Source organism: Vulpes vulpes, chromosome 3 (genome assembly GCF_048418805.1).
Source record: "Vulpes vulpes isolate BD-2025 chromosome 3, VulVul3, whole genome shotgun sequence".
In the NCBI taxonomy this organism is placed as follows: Eukaryota; Metazoa; Chordata; class Mammalia; order Carnivora; family Canidae; genus Vulpes; species Vulpes vulpes.
In genome coordinates this window covers 83,389,320-83,397,806 of record NC_132782.1, presented here as the reverse complement: position 1 = coordinate 83,397,806, position 8,487 = coordinate 83,389,320, and the positions used below count along the sequence as shown (strand labels likewise).

General features: G+C 45.4%; 1 pseudogene; it reads right to left on the bottom strand.

Moving 5' to 3' along the window:
* Nucleotides 1-4,123: 4,123 nt before the first annotated feature.
* On the bottom strand, nt 4,124-4,619 carry LOC112935790 (cytochrome c oxidase subunit 5B, mitochondrial pseudogene; annotated as a pseudogene).
* Nucleotides 4,620-8,487: the final 3,868 nt, after the last annotated feature.

Genomic DNA, 8,487 nt, shown 5'->3' with positions numbered 1-8,487 from the left:
CACGGCTGCACAGGGAGATGGGAGGAAAAGCAGGCAGGTCTGGCAGGTCTGATAGGGGGTAGGTTGGGATCCCAGGAGGGTGTCCTGCTCCTGGAGAGCCCCTGATGTGTCTCCCTAGGCCCTGGCTCAGGGAGGGGTCATTTGAATGTCCAGTCAGATGAATCTGCAAGTCTGCATGGAGTTCTAGGGCATGCAGGTCCTGTTCCCACTTAAGCAGGTGTACCCAGGGCTCTGCAGCTGTAAGCAAATCTGAGAAATGTGCTGAGGGGGGCCACAGATGTGTCCTCAGCCTCAGTTTGTCCCAGGATTGTGAGGATGGAGGAGACAATGCAGATTGTGTCCCACCTCAGTTTTTTTTTTTTTTTTTAAGATTTTATTCATTTATGAGAGACACACACACAGAGCCAGAGACACTGGTAGAGGGAGAAGCAGGCTCCCTGCCGGGGGCTGTATCCGGGACTTGATCCCAGGACCCTGGGATCACGACCTGGACAAAAGGCAGACACTCACCTACTAAGCCATCCAGGTGCCCCTCAGAAAGTCTTTAAATTAGCAAGGGACCAACTGAGAGCGCCAGGACAGAGGATCCACATGGCATTGGAGTTAACCCTGGACTGGAATTCCTGATTACTGGGTTCTTGCTCAGTGCTCTGCTGTCAGTGAGACTTCTGGAGAGTCCCATGCCTTTCCTGAGCCTCAGTTTCCCCATGTGTAAAATGGTGGGTTGGACTTGAGTGTACGTAAAAATCACAGAGTCCACTAGAGGGACTGATCCATCTGGTGTTGGATGGAGTCCTTAAAGTCTGTAGATTCAGCAAGTCGTTAGGGCAGTCCCATGAGGTGTTCTGAAGATGGATCACATGAGGAGCAATGCTGGACTAGGCTTCCCCACATTCAGTCCAAATTGGCTTGAGACCATGTGGATCAGAAGAAGGTGCTGTGGGTGCAAGAACTAACAAGGACACCTCTGGCCACGAAGGGAGATGGTCAAGGATTTGAACCTCTTCTTAAAAAAGGATAGAAATTTCAGGAACAGTCCTCTTCTTACCTTGAGCTTTTCCATAACCTTTGTTAACACAGGGGACCACGACTTCTATTACATCCTTGCTCCACCTCTGCCAACAAAGAGGATTCTTTATCTCCTCTGTTTATTGGTTAGGATTCAGTTCAGTTATATGAGACAGAAAACCAAACAATAATGGCATGAATGAAATACAATGAGGATACATTTCTCTCTTACGTAAAGGAGACCCAGAAGTACACCATGCAGGATTGACAGAGGACCCTTAAATGTCAGACCAGGTTCCTTTGCACAGATTTTTGTTACTTAAACATCTTTAGCAGGTAGCTCCACTATATGGTGTAATATGGCTGCTGATGCATCAGTCATCACATCTGCATTCCAGCCAGCAGGCAGGAGGAAGGACTGATGAAGAGCATCACTTCTCCCTTTAAGGACATTGCTTGGAAATCATACAGCACTTCGGTTTATATTGCATTGGCCACACCCTGGGATTTTTTTGTGACCTATGACACCGCTGCCCCTCCCCGCCACCAGCTGCTTCTCTAAGGAAACGCAGTTTCTAGGGCCATCCGCTGGAGGGCGCTGGGTGAAGACCTGGCGGGGCCGCGCCTCTGCTACTGGTGCTGCCGCAGGTGGTGGCGCTGAGTGTCTACGTGGCGAGCTGCCAGAGGAGCGGCGGTCAAGGTGAGCGCGCAGGAGTGGGGGTGAGGGCGGCCCGGCTCTGGCTCAGGCGGCGCAGCGCCCGGACCAGGGCCCTCCCACCATCACTGCGTGCAAGCAAGGCGGAGGCGTTGGTTCCAGATGTCCTCGGGATGCCCGCTGCTTATGGCTGGAGGCGCCTAGTGAAGCCACTGCCCCTATCCCCAATAAGCGGGCTCGTTGACCTAAAGAACTGGGAACAGCAGCCATGCAAGAAACTCTCCTTCCCTCTCTTCACCCAATCCTCTGACCCGTTCTGCACCTTGGCCTAAAATTCACACTTGATCAAAGTTACATCGTTATGCATGAGTCCTGCTGGGAATCAACTATCCATCCTATTTATACCCTTTTCCCCTTTTTTGCTGGTTTTGAGCATTTCACACAACTTATAGCCTGTCTCTGGATAGACTCATTTTAGTTTCACAATTCTGTTGAATGTCTAACCGGTTTACAGTATTCCCCATGCAGTTCATCAAACATCCTTTGGTTTATCCTCACCCTTTCTCTGGCTGGGGGGAAAGTCAAGTGGGAGTGTCATACCCTTGTGCCCCAATTGATTCATTACAGACATCAGGGGGCACCTGGGTGGCTCAGACAGTTGAGCATCTGACTTTGATTTTGGTTCAGGTCATGATCTCAGGGTTATGAGATCGAGCCCCACATTGGGCTCTGCCCTAGACATGGAGCCTGCTTAAGAGTCTCTCTGCCCTCTCCTCCCTCTTTAAACAAGTAAATGCTGAATCAACAAAAAAATTGCAGACATCAGCACAATTCTCGGGTTGATCTCCACCCATGAGCCGTAATGGTCCAAAAGGAGTGAAACGTATCCTGTAATTCACCAGGAGTGTGTTTACCCTCATGCTTACCATTTTTTTTAAAAAAAGATTTTATTTATTTACTCATGAGAGACACAGAAAGAGGCAGAGACATAGAGAGAGAAGCAGGTTCCCCATGGGGAGCCTAATGTGGGACTTGATCCCAGGACCCCAGGATCATGACCTGAGCTGAAGGCAGATGCTCAACCACTGAGCCACCCAGGTGCCCCTAAACACTTGGTTTTATTGTAGTAAACACCCTGCCTGCATAAAACAAGCAAGGAGAGAGAGACACACACAGAGGATTCATGGGAAAAATTTCATATGGAATAAACTTCACATGGAAACAGAGTTTCAAAAAATATGTTGAAAGACATTTTGCCCATGATGTTCCTATATCATAGACATACTACAGACATACAGATGACTGCAAAGTACATGTAAAGATGCTCAATATCACCCATCATCAGGGAAATGCAAATCAAAACCACAATGAGATCTTAACTTGCACCTGTTAGAATGGCTATCCTCAAAAAGACAAGAAATAACAAGAGTTGGTGAGGATGTGGAGAAAAAGGAATGCTTGTGTAATGTTGGGGGTGTGAACTGGCACAGTCACTATGGAAACAGTATAGTTCCCTCAAAAAGTACAAATCAAACTACCATATGATCCAGCAATCCCACTTCTGGGGATTCATCAAAGGAAACAAAAACAAAAACTTAAAAAGATATCTGCACCCCCATGTTCACTTGGCTATTTACAGTAGCCAAGACATGGAAACAACCCATGTCCATTGATGGATGAATGGATAAAGAAAAATCTCTCTCTCTCTCTCTCTCTCTCTCTCTCACACACACACACACACACACACACACACACACACACACACACACACAAACATGGTATTCGGCCATAGAAAGGAAGGAAATCCTGCCATTTGCAACAACACACATAAACCTTCTGGCCATTATGCCAAATGAAATAGAGAAAGATAGGTACCATATGATCTCACATATATGTAGAATCTAAAAAACCCCAACAAAACAAAACTGATCTCACTGATACAGAGAACAGATCGGTTGCCAGAAATGGGGGTTTCCAGGTGGGTGAAATGAGTGGAGTGGGTCAAAAGGTACAAACTTCCAGTTACAAAATAAGTAAGTCCTGAGGATGTGACTATGTGACATGGTGACTATGGTTAACAATGCTGTACTTCATATCTGAAAGTTGCTAAGAAGGGATCCCTGGATGACTCAGCGGTTTAGCGCCTGACTTCGGCCCAGGGTGTGATCCTGGAGACCCGGGATCGAGTCCCACATTGGGCTTCCTGCATGGAGCCTGCTTCTCCCTCTGCCTGTGTCTCTGCGTCTTTCTCTCTCTTTCTCTGTCTCTCAGGAATAAATAAATGAAATCTTTAAAAAAAAAAAAGAAAGTTTCTAGGAGAAGAGACCTTAAAAGTTCTCATCACAAGAACAAAATCTGTTTAACTATGTGTAGTGATAGATATTAACTACACTTATTGTGGTAATCATTTCACTATATATATATATTTATATATAAATATATTTATTTATTTTATGGGAGAAGCAGCCAATGCAATGGTTAGTCGTTATTGGAAAGAAGAAACTTTACAGCACATTTTGAGTAAGTTAGTGCTAAGGCTCAGTGGGTCAGCTGGTGGGGCACCAGCTTGTCATGGGTTCCATAGCTAGGGCATGGCTGAGTCTCAACTTTGTGCAGCCAGAAGCAGATGGTGGCAGTATTGTCCTCATGATTGCAGACCACTATTCACTTATTGGTGATAGATGGGGACTAAGGGTCTCCCATGGTGCCTGAAGCTGCCTTTGGGGCTAGCATCTTGTATGGGTCCAGTCCCTTCTGTGCAGCCATCATAACCTCCCTCTCCAGCCCAGTTGTCTGCCCATCATCAGTAGGAACACCATCTCCAGATGCCATGGAGCAGTGACTCCATTAAGACTGCGGTCCCTGAGATCTTGTGCATTAGTGTTCCAACTCTGTGAAGCAACCTTGAAGCCATCATGCCCACTACAAACAGCAGCACTTCCAGTATATACATATACTGAATCATGGTGTACACTTCATGGTGTACACTTGAAACTAATATAATGTATGTCAATTATGTCTCAATTACAAAACAAAACAAACATTTATTTATTCATGAGAGACACACAAAGAGAGAGAGGCAGAGACACAGGCAGAGGGAGAAGCAGGCTCCATGCAGGGAGCCCGATGCGGGACTCAATCCCGGGACTCCAGGATCACGCCCGGTGAGCCAAAGGCAGATGCTCAACTGTGAGCCACCCAGGCGTCCTGAGCTTGCCTTAAAAAAAATTTTTTTATTGGAGTTCAATTTGCCAACATATAGCATAACGCCCAGTGCTCATCCCGTCAAGTACCCCCCTCAGTGCCTGTTACCCAGTCACCCTAACCCCCGCCCACATCCTTCCACCACCCCTTGTTTCTAAAGAAATTTTTTATTGGAGTTCAATTTGCCAACATATAGTCAGCTTGCCTTAAAATTTAACGTTGTAAGATAAAGATCTAACTATTTTCTGCTATGTGGACAGTCAGTTGCATTATTAAATAAACCAGCCTTTCATCTGAATTAAATTTGTTGTGTGTGAAAATTATTGGATTTATTTCAGGCTTTTCCATTCTGTTTCATGTGTGGATCTATTGCTCATTCTTTTTTTTTTTTTTTTAAGATTTTTTTAAAAACTTATTCCTTAGAGACAGAGAGAGAGAGAGGCAGAGACACAGGCAGAGGGAGAGGCAGGCTCCATGCAGGGAGCCCCATGTGGGACTCGATCTTGGGTCTCCAGGATCACACCCCAGGCTGAAGGCAGAACTAAACCGCTGAGCCACCGGGGCTGCCCTATTGCTCATTCTTATCATAACATTACACTGTTTGGATTGCAGTCATTTTATGATATGCTTTTAAAACTTAAAATATGCTTTTTGGGTTTTGTTTTAACTTTTTGGTTTTGTTTTTTCTTGTCATAAATTTTAACATATGATGAGGCAAGCCTCCTTACAATTATTTTTCACAATTTTCCAGTATATCCTTAGACATTTATTCACCTACATGGGCTTTAAGGTAATTGTGTCCATGAAGAAAATTCAACCCTGTTGGGATTTTCATTAAAATTGCATTGAATGTATACATTAATTTTAGGAGACTCAACATATTTTTGTTGTAAAAATCTTTATTTTTAAAAAAACCTCTAGGGATGCCTGGGTGGCTCAATGATTGGGCATCTGTCTTTGGCTCAGGACGTGATCCCAGAATCCGGGATCTAGTCCCACATCAAGCTCCCTGCAAGGAGCCTGTTTCTTCCTCTGCCTGTGTCTCTGCCTTGCTCTTTCTGTGTCTCTCATGAATAAATAAATAAATCTTAAAAAAAAATCTTTACACCTTGGGGCACCTTGGCGCCTCAGTGGTTGAGCGTCTACCTTCTGCTCAGGTCATGATCCCAGGGTCCCAGGATGGAGTCCCTCACTGGGTTCCTGCAGGGAGCCTACTTCTCCCTCTGCCTATGTCTCTGCCTCTCTCCATCTCTCATGAATAAATAAGTAAAATCTTTAGAAAAAAATTTAAAAATATCATTTAGATTAGCCTTTAAAATTTGCATAATGGAGTCAAATTATATATATTCTTCTGTGAATTGATTGTTATCCTCAATATTAACCTATTTTAAGATGGGAAATATCATGTTCTACCCGTGAAAGATCAGTACTAAAATTCTTTCCATTGCTGTCTTATCTCTTCTATAGAATGTCCAGAAGTGATGCTAAGTGCTACCATCTCGGCTTCTCACACCATTTTCTGTATTGGCACAGGACCCAGTGTTGAAAGTACCTCCTTCCCATTTTTTAAAAAGATTTTATTTATTTATCCATTAGAGACACACACAGGGAAAGAGGTGGAGACACAGGCAGAGGGAGAAGCAGGCTCCATGCAGGGAGCCGGATGTGGGACTTAGTCCCAGGACTCCAGGATCAGGCCCTGGGCCGAAGGCAGATGCTTAACTGCTGAGCCACCCAGGGATCCCCTCCTTCCCATCGATAGTATTCAATTCTGGTGCTTCTATGAGCACATTGTCAAATCTCCTCAATTCTGGGAGGTCCTCCCTCTCCCCACTTTTCAAGCATAACTGCTCCATTATAGTACTTTCTTCTCCTTCACTATGGGTGGTTCTGCCATAACCCTGACTACTGGGTTGAGCCCACCAGAACCCCTAATTCTATCATCTCCATTAACACTGCTCTAAGAAGCACACAAAGACCTGCTGCAGGGGATGGGTACCTGGGTGGCTCAGTTGATTAAGCGTCTTCCTTCCACTCAGGTCATGATCTGGAGGTCCTGAGATGGAGCCCTGCATCAGGCTCCCTGCTAGTGGGGAGCTTGCTTCTCCCTCTCCCTCTGATCTTCCCTCCACTCATTCTCTGTCTCTCTGTCTCTCTCTCTCAAATAAACAAAATCTTAAAAAAAAAAAAAAGACCCATCAGAGGTTTGATCCTGTCTGCCAATGTCACTGATGACTCTTTAAAAAAAAAAATTTTTTTTTTTTTTTTGAGAGAGGGACAAGGTAGGGGCGTGGGGCAGAGGGAGAAGGAGAGAGGGAATCTTAAGCAGACTCCACACTCAGTGCAGAGTCAGTGCAGAGCTCAATCTCACAACCCTGAGATCATGACCTGAGTTGGACGCTTAACTGAGCCACCCAGGCGCCCGACTGGTAACTCTTGATTAGCATAAACCATAGCTACTGCCAGGATCCCAGCGGTGGCAGGTTGTGTTATTGTTCAGTATATTTGCTTTCCCTCCCTGGGGTGGATGATAGCTTCCGGAGTCACTGATAGGAGGCTTGGCATCAGATGTGTGGTGCCTCTCCCTGATGAAGGATTTTACGTTCTTGTCCATCAGACTCAGGGCAACCATAGGATTTGCTTTAGCCAACAGAATGTGGGTGGAAGGTGTGTGATGTCATGTCTGGAAAGAAGCTTTAGGAGGCAGCTCATGATTTTGTCATCTGTCATTTCCCACCACTATGGGATTGGCAGTGTCCCAGATAGGGGCTGCTCCATCAGTCTGGGTCCCTGAATGAACAGCACAGATGTTAGGATGGGCAAGTAGCGTGAGTGAGAAAGAAGCATCTGCTGTTGGAAGATACCGAGTCTTTAGGATTGTTTATCCAGCATTTCCTGATCTTTCCTAATATGCCAACCATCATTGTCTTTCACTTGTCACAAAGCCAATATCAGCTTTTTATCTGCCTTCATGCAAATCGATGCCCCCTCCCCCACCTATCATGACTTCAGAGATAACTCTGGTCAGCACCTTGACTCCTACCACCTGACACCATCCATGATAATTGCTATCATAATTCAGATTATGACACAGTGGAGGGGATGGTGAGCACACATATCTTAACCTTTTCAGCAAGCTTGACTCATTCATGAGGAGAAAAGGAGTGACCTGCTCTTGGCCTTATCTTTACACTTTGTCCCTAAACCTTGGCTTTTGAAGGACAGTCCCAGCCTGTATTTTCCTGGATTTATATCTCCCTCCAAGTGCCTGTGACAATGGTGGGACCTTGGAGAGAGACCCGTACCCCTCACCATTCTTCAGCTTTTTAAAAAATTATTTTTAAAATATTTTGTTTATTTATTCATGAAAGACACACAGAGAGAGGCAGAGACACAGGCAGTGGGAGAAGCAGGCTCCATGCGGGGAGCCCGATGTGGGACTTGATCCCAGGACTTTGGGATCACGCCCTGAGCTGAAGGCAGATTCCCAACTGCTGAGCCACCCAGGCATCCCTGCTTTCCTGTTTCTTTGTATGCCTTGTGATTTGTTGTTGTTGTTGTTGTGGTTGTTGTTGGACACAGAATATTTGAATCTAATGGTGTGGTTAACTCTGGAACTC